Consider the following 16,979-nt stretch of genomic DNA (forward strand, 5'->3'; position numbering starts at 1 on the left):
TCCCTAGTTTCCTAAGAGGTTTATAAAAATCATTCATGATGTTCAATTTTGTCAAATGTCTTTCTGAATCCACTGAGGTGATAAGATGATTTTTTTTTTTTGCTTTTATTCTGTTAATGTGATGAATTATATTGATTGATATTTAAACATTGAACCAAACTCACATTCTTGAAAGAACCCAATTTGGTTATATTATTCTTTTTATATATTCTTGGATATTACTTGCTAATATTTGCTTAAATTTTTTTCCTCTATCTTTTCTAATTTTTATTTCTTATAATGTCCTCATCAGTTTTGAATTTATTGTGGAGTATTTTCAGTTTTTTTTCTATTTCCTGTAAAGTAATTAAAGTGAGATTGATATTATTTCTTAAATGTCTGAAAGAATTTTCTTTTGAAGTTATCTGACCCTGGTAGTTTATTTTAATTTAATTAGAGTTTTAATTTCTTAAAAGCTATATAACTATAAGAATTTTATATTTCTTATTGATCACTTTTAGTAAGTTGTTACGTTATAAGCATTTATTGATTTTCTCTACATTTTAAGTTTTTTAAGTTCATTTATTTTGAGAAAGACAGAGAGAGTCAGAGAGAGAGAGAGAGAGAGAGAGAGCAGGTGAAGGGCAGAGAGAGAAAAGAGAGAGAATCCCAAGTAGGCTCTGCACTGTCAGTACAGAGCCTGATGTGGGGCTCGAACTCATGAACTATGAGATCATCACCCGAGCTGAAACCAAGAGTTGGACATTTAACGGACTGAGCCACCCAGCTGTCCCTGATTTTCTACACATTTCAAATTTATGTAATATAATTCCTTATAACAGGCTTGGCAAACTTTGTATAAAGGAGCAGCTAGAAAATATTTTATGTGTTGAGTCAATCTGGTCTCTGTTGCAACTATTCAACAAAGCAGCCATAGACCAGATATAAATGACTGGGTGTGGCTGTCTTCCAATAGAATTTTACTTACAAAAATAATTTTTTAAGTTTTAGAAAACAGGTAGTAGGCTAGATTCGGCCAATAGACTGTACAATATCTGTCTGTTTTCCTTTTCATTTCCAACAGTAGCAATGTGTGCTTTCTTCTGTTTTTGCTGATTAGTTTTCATAGAAGTCTATCAATTAGGCAAGCCTTTTCAAAGAACTGATTTGTATCTTTGTTAATTTTCTCTGTTCTTTCTACTTTGGTGGGGTTTACCTTGCTGCTTGCTCCTTTACTAGCTTCAGAACATGCTGTACAAGCTTAGGTTATTGATTTTCCTGCCTTTTCTGTCTAAATTATGCATTTATGGCTATAATTAGCTGTATCTCATAAATTTTGATGTATTTTAACTTTGCTATTATTCAGCTATGGCTAAAAAAAATAAATTCCACTGTGATTCCTTCTTTGACTCAAGGGTTCTTCAGAAGTGTATTGCTGTACTTCCAAGCAACTGAGGATTTTTTAGTTATATATGTATTTTTAAATTTGCAGCTTTATTCTAAGTGGTTATATAATATTCTGAATGATTCAAACTTTAGCATTTTGAAACTGGGTTTATACCAGGCATGTGGTCATTAAAAAAAAGAGTTCTACATGCATTAATTTTTTTTTAATGTTTATTTATTTTTGAGGGAGAGAGTGAGAGAGAGAGAGAGGGAGGAAGGGAGGGAGGGAGGAGCAGAGAGAGAGGAAGACAGAATCCGAAGCAGGCTCCAGCCTCTGAGCTGTCAGCACAGAGCTCGACGCAGGGCTCAAACTCACTAACTGTAAGATCATGACTGAGCCACCCAGGTGCTCCTACATGCATTTTAAAAGAATGTGTCTTCTTTAAGTGTGTGTGTGTGTGTGTGTGTGTGTGTGTGTGTGTTGTGTGTGATATTCTTAACCTGTCAATTAGGTCATGTGCTAATTACGTGTTTCAAATCCTTTCCATCTTTACTGACTTTAGCCTATTTATCCTATCAGTTTTTGCAAAAGATGTTAAGGTTCTCCCACTATGATTGTGGATTTGTCTATTTCTTCTTTTATTCCTGTCAATTATCATTTAAATATTTTAAGTTATGTAATATGGTTCATGCAAATTTAGAATTGTTATATTTCCTGAGATTGACCTTTTCTTATTTTTGAAATATCCTTTTTTATTGTCTGAGGTAAGCAGTTTTTATGTCTAGAAAACGGCATGCCTCTTTTGCTAGGCTGTTAGTATGGAGACTGAGTCCATTGACTAAGGAGTTGAGGTGAATTAGGGATTTGTTATTGTTATGGTTATGTCTGCACACAGATTTCAAATTCTTCTAGTCTTACCTTGTGCTTAGGATGGTGGCTGGCATGCTGGAGGGTTTTCTTAATTTTTCTACTCAACGCTCAGCTTTGGGTCTTCCTGGTACATCTAGGCCACAAAGTTGGTATCTTTCTTAGCTCTCATCTTCTCTAGTGAAGACAACTACTCCTGTTGCTTGGTGGGGCACAAGGGCATTGTCTACTGTCTTGCTTCATCCTCAGTCTCAGGTAGACCTCCAGCACCTGTGTCTTGAGTATAGGGCTTTCTCAGTGATCATGTACCTCCCTCCTGTGGCAGCCAAACTCTTCCTGGTATTGATGGTAGCTCTTATGTGAGAAAGAATTTCTGCCCTCATCTAGTGTACTGATAGTATCTCTAATAATGGTGATGATAATAATGACAAAGACGATGATACTCCAAATGATATTGGTATAGGAATTTGGGACCAAGACTTTTCCTCAGTCTCCCTTAGGAGTAGAGGACTTTTTCCTTCTACTTTTTCCCCAGCCTTGATTGTCTTTCTGTGTGCAATGAGGGCAACAGAACTTGCCGTGCCTTTCTAGCAGCTTAAGGCTCTTGTTTCCCATGGAGGAGAAGAGTTTTAGTGGGGCTTCGTGCCTTTACAGTCATGGCTGCTCCCCTCCCTTAAGTCAGCACCACTGAGGGAGGCATTTTCTTCTCCATCCACTTCCCTGTTGCCAGCATTTCTCACGAGAACACAGTGGACAAATGAGAAGGATGTTCAAGTGGGTGCAAAGTCCCCTGTTTCTGTGACACTTAGGGCCTCCAGAGTGTCATGTGGCCCATGCTCAGGCTTGGGCAATTTGGTAGGCACTTTTACTGAGTTCTTCTTGTTCAGTGTATGGCCTCTAATATCCTTCTCAGAGGTCTGACTCAGAAAGGGCCTCAGAAAGGGCCAGCTTTCTGCACCCTCAGTGAAAGTGAAACTTCTCTCTCCCTCTGATATCCCTTTATATCTTCTCTCTTGCCTCCTTTTTGATTGTTTTTATTATTCCCCCCTTCTCAATTTTTTTTAGGATTTTTAAAATAATTATTTTAAAAAATGCTCTAGAAATTATAACAAACATCCTTGGCTTATAATCTAATAAGCATTAGTGCTTATACTCTTTCTCAGAAAACACTGTGAAACTTAGAATGCTTTACTTTTGTTAATTTAACCCCAGGCTCTTGAGTTATTGTTGTCATGCAATTTAATATAAATTTTAAACCTCACACATCATTATTATTAGCATACTGTGAATATTGATTTACATTTATCCACATCTAGATCCCATTGCTCTGTATTTCTCACTCTCTGCTAGGAAGAGTTTCTCCTCACATTTGTATTTGGGCCCAATCTGGAGGGGCTGTTGTGATGGAGAAGTTTATTTTTGGCTTCTATTAGCTTACTGAGTGGCTATTCATGAATCCACCATGGGCATCCCCCTCCCCAATCCCCATTAGCCAAGGAGGAGGTGTTGGTGAACTGCAGGTTTCAGGCACCAACTTGACTAGGCCGCTGTATCAGCCACCTGTAGGCTCTTCGCTGGAGCTGCACTACAGCTGCTCTTGTGGTTGACTCAGTGCCCCAGGAAAGGTTCATAGATCCTGGAGGACCAGGTACGCGTTTTGGTCTGAGGGGTTTGGGCACTAAACTTGAACATCAGCGTCTTCACTGTCACGCACAGCATCCACTTTTGGGAGGTGTGTCCCGATCCAGCTTTAAGAGAATGATTCACAAGTTCTAAATGGGAGTCAGGCCTTCTTTTAAGAAATTATATTTTGGGTGTGTTATAGGATACAAGGAGTAATTTTCTATTAGGGAAAGTCCCTCAGCATGTCCTAGAGTCTATGCTTCAATGATTATGGACTCAATTGTGATGCTATGGTTTGCGGATTCCTGTTCTTCAGCTTTTAAACATGGCAGCTTTAATCCTGGCATTCATGACCAATACTGATTTCACATAAAACCCTCTACTTCCTGGCATTGGATGGGTGTCAGGTACTTGCTTTTCTGAGTGGGAGCTTAGATGGTTTAGTGTTTCTTCCCTGCCTAGACTTCACCTGGAGAGCAAGGGGGATGGGTGCTCCTTCCTCGCACAGTTCTGCTCATATTTCTTCTCCCTTTGGAAAACTACATTCTAGAAAAGATTTTTGATGATTTCACTAGATCAAGTAAATTCCAGTAGGGTCACTTCTGAGTTTGAGGAAAGAAAAATAGATTACATCATTTATGAATTAATTCACTAAACCTTTACTATATGCCAGACTATATTCTAGATCATGCGGATATATCAGTTAAAGATGAAGAAGTTCTTAGCTCTGTCCTTTTAGAGAGTACATTTGGTGGTGGTGGTACAGTGTCTTTGTGTTTGACTGCTGGGGTATATAAAGAGAAAACAGATATTCAACAGGCAGGTAATATTAAACATGAAACCCCCACCTTTGAGGGACTTATAACCTAAGTTTGGAAAGAGAAAGCATACACCAGTCTTGCAGGCATTAGACCTCTTTGCTGTACTATACCTGTTCCTCTCATAAATCCATACTCAGTCCTGTATGCGTCTATGTGTGAATGTAAAATATCATCTTACACTTTTCTTAGGTTTTGTGTAGGTTGGACCTTGTTTTATTCCTGGAGTTTAGGAATCATCCAGGACATGAGGTATGCACAGGGTGTCCTGAGGTTCAGTGATGGGGGTAGCCCTCATTTTGCACTTGTTTTTTTAAGCTTATTTATTTTGAGAAAGAGAGAGAAAGAACATGAGCAGGGGAGGGGCAGAGAGAGACAGAGAGGGAGAATCCCAAGCAGTCTCCATGCTGTCAGTGTGGAGCCCGACGTGGGGCTCAAAGTCATGAACCATGAGATCATGACCTGAGCAGAAATCAAGAGTCTGATGCTGAACTGATTGAGTCACCCAGGTGCCCCCTCCCTTTTGCACTTTCTTAAATAAGCTAAGGATCCTCAACTATCCACAGCAAAAATGGAACAGCCTTGGTGACTGAAGGCATAAGGAGGAAAAGCAGCCATGGTGAATTCTGGGCCAGAATAAGAGAGAAAAACTGCAGTGGTCTTTTGGTGGTGGGTAAGTTTCTCAGGAGGCAGAAATTACGTTATTCTGGAAGGACCTGAGGATATATTAGGGAGGTTTCCCAAACTTTCCTGAGTTCCATATCACTTTTCTTATTTTTGCATATTGCCAGCATTATTGCATACTTAAATAGTTTTCATTAAAACTGCCTTCAAATCAATACACTTTAAAAACTTACAGTAATTCAGTTGTACTATATATTACATGACAAGTTTTAAATTTAACTTAAGAATTTTTCAAATTTAGGGGCACTTGGGTGACTCAGTTGTTGAGTGCCCAACTTTGGCTCAGGTCATGATCTCTCGGCTCGTGGGTTGGAGCCCTGCGTTGGGCTGTGTGCTGACAGCTCAGAGCCTGGAGCTGCTTCGGATTGTGTTTCTGTCTCTCTCTCTCTGCCCTTTCCTGCTCATGCTCTCTCTCTGTCTCTCTCTGTAAAAAAAAAAAAAAAAATCAATATTTTAAAAAATTTAAAGAATTTTTCAAATTTAGATTGAGATAGATAAGCATTAAAATGTAAAAATTGTTTGCCATGTAGGCTCATCTTCTGTAATAAGTCACACTATTGCAACTGTTGGGAAATACTGCTACAGGAATTAATGCTTATAAATGGAGCATTGCCTTCCATGGACAGATTCTTCCCTTTCCAAAAACTTCCATCCTCTTCTTTGATTCTTCTTTATAAGGTAACTCTCCCAGCATGGAGTAGAAATGAAAGTCTGGGAAGTGTACATTTCACGTGAGCACAGGAAGAGAGATGCATTGGTTCTTGTTATTCTTCCCAGGTGAAATGCAGGCTGAGGCCATGGGAAGAGGGTCAGGGGTAGTAGGACCTATTGGAGCTACAGGGATGAAACAGACCTGTTGGGGGTCCTGGCTCCCCCCACCCACGCTGCACCAAGAGCACCGTACCAGGTAGCCCACACTGTCATCAGCCTTGGCCTTTCCGGTAGTCTGTAGTTGTTGAAGGTCTTCTTAAAAAGAACATACTCGGGGGGGCGCCTGGGTGGCTCAGTCGGTTAAGCGTAGGACTTCAGCTCAGGTCAGATCTTGCGGTCCGTGAGTTCGAGCCCCGCGTTGGGCTCTGGGCTGATGGCTCAGAGCCTGGAGCCTGCTTCCGATTCTGTGTCTCCCTCTCTCTCTGCCCCTCCCCCGTTCATGCTCTGTCTCTCTCTGTCTCTCTCTGTCTCAAAAATAAATAAACGTTAAAAAAAAAAAAAAAAAAAAAACCATACTCGGGGCGCCTGGGTGGCTCAGTCGGTTAAGTGGCCGACTTCGGCTCAGGTCATGATCTCACAGACTGTGAGTTGGAGCCCCGCATCCGGCTCTGTGCTGACCGCTCAGAGCCTGGAGCCTGTTTCAGATTCTGTGTCTCCCTCTTTCTGACCCTCCCTCGTTCATGCTCTCTCTCTGTTTCAAAAATAAATAAACGTTAAAAAAATTAAAAAAAAAAAGAACATACTCATGCTTCTATAAGTAGTTATTCAATATTAAAAAAATCTCTATAGTAAGTATAAATAGTGAAATTATTAAAGTTACTAAAAAGAAACTGTCATTAGTAGCCATTCTAGAGAAGAGTAAGGATGGAGCAAGCTGAGGAGTGGGGGTACCAATCTGCAGGAAGTCCTGGGGAGAGATGGTCTTCCTAGGAAAAGATTGGAGACAAAATCACTAAAAGAGCATGAAAAATAAGCTACATCTGATGTCTCATTGCAAGCAAGGAGACCCGGGAGGCTGTGTCAGAGAAAGGTTCCATGTGATCTCACCCTACAGCCATACTGCCAAGAGTATATGAAAAAGTAGGGCAAGAAATAGGTGATAATAAGTCTCCTTGAAGAGTATGAACACTAGGAACAACACTGAGTGTCACAAAAATTGGTGACAATAATTTAGCAATAGTTAATGGCCAAATGTTCTCTATTGAATGGTAGTTAATAATAACAACTGACTCATGAGTAACCTGACATAAATCTTCCTTGAACTTATTCCTGGTTTCCTTGCCAACTACACTGTCATTATTTAAATACGTAAATTAATTAAAATAGCAAGTATATTAGTACTTTAACAGCTGACTAAAAAGGTTATTTAAACATTTGATTTTTCAGAGATGGGATATCAGGCCAAAATGTTTATCTTTCAAATGTCGAAGAAATCAAAGGAGGTCATTTGGGATTAATTCGACAGGAAGAAGTAGTGAGTAATAGGATGGGAGAATCATGAGGACAACTTACTCATGGTGCCAGCCCTGGGTTGGGGCTTAGAGACCTGAAAGGCAGAAGGTCTTGGGATTCTGGCAAATCCCAAATAGCCACAGTGGTGAAGCTTTACTAAAACTACACTGTGAAGCTCAGAGCATATCTGTGTCCTATCTAGCGGAATGCAGTATTTGAAAATATGGTACTGGTAGTCACTGTTGGGGGTGTTCATATGTCTCTAATTGTAAACAAAGTTGAAGGAGAATATTTACACATAAACTCATTAGTGATCATTAACATGATCACTGAGACTAAAGGGGAGCAGCCTGAGGAGGAATGGGCTACAAGTATGACTTGGGCAGCTATCTAGGGTGGACCAGGTATCCAATTATATAGGCAATGAGATCTAAAAACAGTGGCCAGGCTTACGACACAGATAACCTGAGGGGATGTTGAAGGAGTGCTAACACCCTTCATTCAAGCACTCCACTGACTTCCAGTCAGAGAACTCTGCAATCTCCAAACTGAGATAAAGCCCTGAATGTTTCTGGTAAGGCAGGGCCCTAGTTAAAAAGAGTTCAGGTGAATTGCATTCGAATGGTGCACTATGCGAACCTGCCCAGGCTTGGGCTGTTCTGTTCTAGACTAGGGCTCTCTGCAAGATGGCCACTATCTCAGCCCCCCAGCAACTTTGGGGAATCTGGAGAGTCTGATTCGTGGGATGCAGGGGGAGGGTCATCTCTTGCTTTAGGTACTTCAAAGTGTTTGATTTAATCTGGAAGTCCAAACTGTGTTGGCCTGTTTAACATCATTCGGTCGATGGAAATGGCAGATGGTGATAGGTTATTTTTGTCTGTTGTTTTTTTTTTTTTTTTTCATTTTTGGATAATTGCATTAAAGTTCACAGGAGAAAATAAATTGATAGGAAATTAAGACTCTTTCCTTTCTCATGGTCATTTAAAGAGTATGTAGAAATGTGATTTCAAAAAGTTGGGACAGTTCTTGTACCAAGGAGACACATGGAGTTGACATTGTCCTCTTTTAGGACAGCTCCTCTCATTTCAGTAGACCCTTCTCTCACCTGTGCTCAAGGGCAACTCTTAAAGAAAAGCTGCACCAGTTGCAGAGGAAGAGACAACAGTCCCAAACCAAGAGATGGTCATCAAGGGATACTCCTACAGGCAGAGAAGCCCAAGTTCATGCAATTATCCCTTTGATTTTCAAGGGTCTGCTTTAATTTCTTAACACCTTCTTTATGATGGTCTAGATTCCACACTCTTCTCCTGAGGCATAGCAGTCCTGGAGAGCCACCTGCTCTATTCCCCTCAAGATTCCTGAACTATGACCACTTCCAAGTGCCCACCTGTGCTGTGCCAGCAGAAAGGCCTTTCTGTGCAGAAACCTTCATCATGACAGAAAAAAAGGCCCACCCACGATCACTTTCAGTCCCCAGACACATTCAGGACTATAAAACAAGAACAAATATTTTATGCTGATAAAATATTTGTTCTGAGTCCTACTATCATATATATATATATATATATATATATATATATATATGTATATATATATATATGGTAAATACATATTTTATAATTAAAAATATATTATATGTAAATAATATATATATATAAACAAAATATATATATAAATATATGCTGATAAAATATTTGTCTGAGTTCTACTATCATATATATATATGGTAAAATATATATTTTATAATTAAAAATATTATATATATAATATATATGTAAATAAAAATATATATATATATAAATTTTATCCTTGCCAATTTTCATATCTGCTCTACCTGGAACAAAGTGTGACAGAGAAGTGGCTTCTTTTATGTAGGGGTCATACTGTTTCTCTCTGACCAAGAACCACCTTTGATTCCAAGCTTTCTAAATTCTCAGATAGAAGAGCAAGATCAAACCTTACTGTGTACCTTCTGTCTACCATATAGGCAGGATTTCTGTGCCCTGAGTAATATACCTTCCTGGCAGGATAATAAATAAAGACCATGCCTTATGGTCAAATGTAAATTCATTTTCTCTCTATATCTCTCTTTTTTAAAATTTGCTTTTGGTAACTTTTGCTGATCAGTGTTTTGTTGTGGTGGGGGTGGAAATGGTAGTGGTATGGATGTGTGTGAAAATCTTTTAATCCTTTTCCCATTGGATCCAGAGTTTTGGGGCCTTGTAATAAATGTTTTATGAATCTTGTTTAAATTAGATCTGATATAACGGTACACCAAAGAATATTTCTTCATTGCTTCAAAGCCACGTTCTACTGCTTACATTCATTGTGACTCCTAGGCAAGTTTCTTCCTTGATCTGAACTTCAATTTTCCCAGCTTCAAAGTGAGAAATATATACCTACATCACAATCTTCCTATTCAGTAAGATGGGATAGTGTGAGTAAAATTCTTAGCATAGTTAGGGCCTGGAACTGAATTAACAAGAAAATTTTGTTGTTGGTATCATTAATGTTTTTTCTCTAGCCAAAAAAAAACAGGTAAGAACAGGTTCAATGCAATATGTGTCAAAACACCATCAGCATTTTTTCACAGAGCTAGATCAAACAATTCTAAAATTTGTATGGCTCCACAAAAGACCCCAAATAGTCAAAGCAATCTGGAAAAAGAAAGCAAAGCTGGAGGCACCACAATTCCAGACTTCAAGCTATGTTACAGAGCTGTAGTCATCAAGACAGTATGGCACTGACACAAAAACTGACACAGAGGTCTACGGAACAGAATAGAAAACCCAGAAATGGACACACAACTATATGGTCAACTAATCTTCAGCAAAGCAGGAAAAAATATCTAGTGGAAAAAAGGCAGTCTCTGCAACAAATGTTGTTGGGAAAACTGGACAGCAACATGCAGAAGAATGAAACTAGACCACTTCCTTACACTATACACACACACATGCAAAAACTCAAAATAGATTAAAAACCTAAATGTGAAACCTGAAACCATAAAAATCCTGGAAGACAACAGAGGCAGCAATTTCTCTGATATCTGCATAGGAACATTTTTTCTAGATATATCTCCTGTGGCAAGGGAAATAAAAGCAAAAACAAACTATTGGGACTATATCAAAATAAAAACCTTTTGCACAGTGAAGGAAACAATCAATAAAACTAAAAGACAACCTACGGAATGGGAGAAGATATTTGCAATATCAACAACATATCTAATAAAGGGTTATTATCCAAAATATGTAAAGAACGTGTACAACTCAACATCCAAGAAACAAATTATCTAATTAAAAAATGGGCAGAAGACATGAACAGACATTTCTCCAAAGATGACATCCAGACGGCCAACAGACATGAGAAGATACTCAACATCACTCATCATCAGGGAAATGTAAATCAAAACTACAAATGAGATATCACCTCACACCTGTCAGAATAGCTAAAATAAAAACACGAGAAACAACAAGTGTTGGTGAGGATGTGGAGAAAAAGGAACCCTCTTGCACTGCTAGTGGGAATGCAAACTGATGCAGTCACTGTAGAAAACAGTATGAAGGCTCCTCAAAAATTTAAAATAGAACTACCTTATGATCCAATAATCGCACTACTGGATATTTACCCCCCAACATACAAAAACACTGATTCAAAGGAATACATGCACGCCTATCTTTGTAGCAGCGTTATTTACAATACCCAAGATATGGAAGCAGTCCAAGTGTCCATTGATTGATGAATGGGCAAAGAAGGTGTGCAATAAAATATTATTCAGCCGTAAAAAAGAATGAAATCTTGTCACTCTCAACGACATGGATGGAACTAGAAAGTATAATGTTAAGTGAAATAAGTCAGTCAGAGAAAGACAAATACCATATGATTTCATTCATATTTCAAACTTGAGAAACAAAACAAAACAAAAAAAATGAGCAAAGAAAAACAGAGAGAGAGAGAGAGACAAAGAGAGAGAGAGAAACCAAGAAACAGACTCTTTACTAGAGAGAACAGACTGATGTTTGCGAGTGGGAAGGGGGTGAGGGGATGGGTTAAATAGATGATTAAGGAGTGCACTTGTGATGAGCACTGGGTGAAGTGTGGAATTGTTGGATCAGTGTATTGTATACCTGAAATTAATATAACATTGCATGTTAACTATATTGGAATTTAAAATCACAAAATAAAATTATATATATACATATAAAATAAAATATATAAAAATAAAATAAAATATAAAATAAAATAACATAGAAAGCCTTATAAAAAAATAAAGAAGGTTCTTAAACTTGGTTACCCTTCCACATCCTGATTATTCTTCTTCCCTTCCAATCCAATTCAATTTACATCTGCTGCTTTTAGGACTTATGGGGGGGGGGGGGTGAGTATGCAATCTGAAAACAAGGGTGAAAGGCAATTGAAGTAAGGTCCCTGGATGTATCTAAATATTCATCACTCCCCCACATGGACATCAATTCCACAGAACTGGATCAACCGTAACCCTTGGTTCAAGACACATCGCAATTGTTGGTCCACATAGGACTAACTGATATTTTATGTAAAAATATTTTCAAGTCTTATGTACCCACCAAGAACTAGAACTGACAATAAGTTATATTCACCTAAGTATCAGCCTATCCCCCACTCTTCCTGAAGTTTATGTTTATTGTTTCATAGCTTTTCATTTCAGAGTTTTATTATTATGTTAATGGTTCTTGAACATAAAATAAATGAGTATTTTCTTATATGTAGCTTTCTGGGTCATGCTTTCTTTCACGAATACTATATTGCCAGGATTTATCATACCACATACCTATATTCATTTTTTGTGCTATATGATTTCCATCATTTCACTAAACCACATTTTACTACCCATTCCCTTATCAATAAAATTTAAGTTGTTTCCAGTTTTGGCTCTTACAATCAAAGCTGCTATGAGCATTCCTATATATGTATCCTGGTACATATATACAAATATTTCTCTTTATATACCCTGAGGAATAGAATTGTTGGTTATAATATGTGCGGGTATTACATTTTGCCTTATTGTCTTATTTTCCCAAGTAATTGTACTATTTCACATTCCATTAACAATCCAAACAGATCCAATTAATCCATATTGTCTTCAATATTTGGCACTATTGGATTTCTTAACTTTTGCCAATCAAATAATACAAAATAGTGTTTCATTGTGATCTTGATTTATATTACCCTAGTTACTATGTGTTTGAGCATCACTGTATATATATCAGCCATAAGTGTTTCTTTATCTGTGCAATAACTTATGATTTTTTACCAAATTTTTATTAGAAAAATTTTTTCTCTTTTTAGAAAACACTTTTAATGTTTATTTATTTTTGAGAGGAAGGGAAGGGACAGAGAGAGTGGAATACAGAATCTGAATCAGGCTTGGTGCTGTCAGCCAAATCCTGACGTGGGGCTCGAACCCACAAACTGTGAGATCATGACCTGAGCTGAAGTTGGATGCCAATCAACTGAGCCGCCCAGGCACCCCAGAAAATGTTTTTTTTTTTTTTCTTATTTATGTGTAGAAGTTGACATTGTTGGAGAAAAACATTTATTGAAAACTTGGAGAACTTGATAAAAATATAATTGGGGGCTTCATTGCGGGCCTGTTTTGATTGACAACATAACTTAAAATATTTTAAATTATAATTTCAATTCATTTAATAATTATAGATAATCAAGATTTGTATTACTGCTAGAGGAAGATTTTTTTTTTTTTAACAACCAATTAATTTTTATTTTAAAATTCTGGCTAACCAAAACCTGTGAAACCTGAGTAAGCTTCTGGAATAAAAATCATTAATGGAAAATTCTTAATGTTCTAGACATCTTTTCCTTCCCTACTCAGCTTTTAAAATAATAAGCTTTTCCATTCTGGTAAAATATATATAACATAAAATTTTCCCTTTTAGAAAATGATGTTAAGTGTACGATTCAGTGGCATTAAGTACATTCGCAATATTATGCAAAATATTGCCACTATCCATTTCTAGATCTTTTACATCATCTCAAACAGAAACTCCTGTACCCATCACATAATAATTCCCCATTCCTCCCTCCCTCTAGCCTTTGGTAACCTCTACTCTGCTTCCTGTCTCTATGAATTGGACTCTTCTAGGTACCTCATATAAGTGGAACCATACAATATCCCTTTGTGTCTGACTTGTTTCGCTTAGCATAATGTTTCCAGGGTTCATCCACGTAGCATGTATCAGGACTTCATTCCTTTTCATGGCTGAATAATATTCCATGGTATGGATATATCACATTTTGTTTATCCACTCATTTGTTGGTGAACACTTGTGTTGTTTCCACCATTTGGCTATTGTGAATAACATGCTATAAACATTGGTGTACAAATGTCTATTTCAGTCCTTGCTTTCATCTGGCTATATATCTAAAAGTATAATTGCCAGATCATATGGTAGTTCTGCTTAACTTTTTGAGGGACCACCAAACTGTTTCCCACAGTAGTTGCACTATTATACAGTTCTACCAGGAATGCAAAATGGATTTAATTCTCCACATCATCACCAACACTTGTTACTTTCTGTTTGTTTTATTTGGTTTGGTAATTGCCATCCTATTGAGTGTACATTGGTGTCTCACTGGGGTCCTTCTTTTTATTTATTTATTTATTTTTAATTTTTTAAAATTATTTTCTATATATGAAGTTTATTATCAAATTGGTTTCCATACAACACCCAGTGCTCATCCCAAAAGGTGCCCTCCTCAATACCCATCACCCACCCTCCCCGCCCTCCCACCCCCCATCAACCCTCAGTTTGTTCTCAGTTTCTAAGAGTCTCTTATGCTTTGGCTCTCTTCCACTGTAACCTCTTTTTTTTTTTTCTTCCCCTCCCCCATGGGTTTCCGTTAAGTTTCTCAGGATCCACATAAGAGTGAAAACATATGGTATCTGTCTTTCTCTGTATGGCTTATTTCACTTAGCATAACACTCTCCAGTTCCATCCATGTTGCTACAAAGGGCCATATTTCATTCTTTCTCATTGCCACGTAGTACTCCATTGTGTATATAAACCACAATTTCTTTATCCATTCATCAGTTGATGGACATTTAGGCTCTTTCCATAATTTGGCTATTGTTGAGAGTGCTGCTATAAACATTGGGGTACAAGTGCCCCTATGCATCAGTACTCCTGTATACCTTGGGTAAATTCCTAGCAGTGCTATTGCTGGGTCATAGGGTAGGTCTATTTTTAATTTTTTGAGGAACCTCCACACTGTTTTCCAGAGTGGCTGCACCAGTTTGCATTCCCACCAACAGTGCAAGAGGGTTCCTGTTTCTCCACATCCTCTCCAGCATCTATAGTCTCCTGATTTGTTCATTTTGGCCACTCTGACTGGCATGAGGTGATATCTGAGTGTGGTTTTGATTTGTATTTCCCTGATGAGGAGCGACGTTGAGCATCTTTTCATGTGCCTGTTGGCCATCTGGATGTCTTCTTTAGAGAAGTGTCTATTCATGTTTTCTGCCCATTTCTTCACTGGGTTATTTGTCTTTCGGGTGTGGAGTTTGGTGAGCCCTTTATAGATTTTGGATACTAGCCCTTTGTCCGATATGTCAGTTGCAAATATCTTTTCCCATTCCATTGGTTGCCTTTTAGTTTTGTTGGTTGTTTGCTTTGCTGTGCAGAAGCTTTTTATCTTCATAAGGTCCCAGTAGTTCATTTTTGCTTTTAATTCCCTTGCCTTTGGGGATGTGTCAAGTAAGAGATTGCTACGGCTGAGGTCAGAGAGGTCTTTTCCTGCTTTCTCCTCTAGGATTTTGATGGTTTCCTGTCTCACACTCAGGTCCTTTATCCATTTTGAGTTTATTTTTGTGAATGGTGTGAGAAAGTGGTCTAGTTTCAATCTTCTGCATGTTGCTGTCCAGTTCTCCCAGCACCCTTTGTTAAAGAGACTGTCTTTTTTCCATTGGATGTTCTTTCCTGCTTTGTCAAAGATGAGTTGGCCATACGTTTGTGGGTCTCGTTCTGGGGTTTCTATTCTATTCCATTGGTCTATGTGTCTGTTTTTGTGCCAATACCATGCTGTCTTGATGATCACAGCTTTGTAGTAGAGGCTAAAGTCTGGGATTGTGATGCCTCCTGCTTTGGTCTTCTTCTTCAAAATTACTTTGGCTATTCGGGGCCTTTTGTGGTTCCATATGAATTTTAGGATTGCTTGTTCTAGTTTCAAGAAGAATGCTGGTGCAATTTTGATTGGGATTGCATTGAATGTGTAGATAGCTTTGGGTAGTATTGACATTTTGACAATATTTATTCTTCCGATCCACGAGCACGGAATGTTTTTCCATTTCTTTATGTCTTCTTCAGTTTCCTTCATAAGCTTTCTATAGTTTTCAGCATACAGATCTTTTACATCTTTGGTTAGATTTATTCCTAGGTATGTTATGCTTCTTGGTGCAATTGTGAATGGGATCAGTTTCTTTATTTGTCTTTCTGTTGCTTCTTTATTAGTATATAAGAATGCAACTGATTTCTGTACATTGATTTTGTATCCTGCAACTTTGCTGAATTCATGTATCAGTTCTAGCAGACTTCTGGTGGAGTCTATCGGATTTTCCATGTATAGTATCATGTCATCTGCAAAAGGCGAAAGCTTGACTTCATCTTTGCCAATTTTGATGCCTTTGATTTCCTTTTGTTGTCTGATTGCTGATGCTAGAACTTCCAACACTATGTTAAACAACAGCGGTGAGAGTGGACATCCCTGTCGTGTTCCTGATCTCAGGGAAATAGCTCTCAGTTTTTCCCCGTTTTGGATGATGTTAGCTGTGGGCTTTTCATAAATGGCTTTTATGATCTTTAAGTATGTTCCTTCTATCCCGACTTTCTCGAGGGTTTTTATTAAGAAAGTGTGCTCGATTTTGTAAAATGCCTTTTCTGCATCGATTGACAGGATCATATGGTTCTTATCTTTTCTTTTATTAATGTGATGTATCACACTGATGATTTGCGAATGTTGAACCAGCCCTGCATCCCAGGAATGAATCCCACTTGATCATGGTGAATAATTCTTTTTGTATGCTGTTGAATTCGATTTGCTAGTATCTTATTGAGAATTTTTGCATCCATATTCATCAGGGATATTGGCTTGTAGTTCTCTTTTTTTACTGGGTCTCTGTCTGGTTTAGGAATCAAAGTAATACTGGCTTCATAGAATGAGTCTGGAAGTTTTCCTTCCCTTTCTATTTCTTGGAATAGCTTGAGAAGGATAGGTATTATCTCTGCTTTAAACGTCTGGTAGAACTCCCCTGGGAAGGCATCTGGTCCTGGACTCTTATTTGTTGGGAGATTTTTGATGACTGATTCAATTTCTTCACTGGTTATGGGTCTGTTCAAGCTTTCTATTTCCTCCTGATTGAGTTTTGGAAGCGTGTGGGTGTTTAGGAATTTGTCCATTTCTTCCAG

This window comes from Panthera pardus, unplaced genomic scaffold, assembly GCF_024362965.1.
Source record: "Panthera pardus isolate Hobbes unplaced genomic scaffold, ASM2436296v1 HiC_scaffold_357, whole genome shotgun sequence".
In the NCBI taxonomy this organism is placed as follows: domain Eukaryota; kingdom Metazoa; phylum Chordata; class Mammalia; order Carnivora; family Felidae; genus Panthera; species Panthera pardus.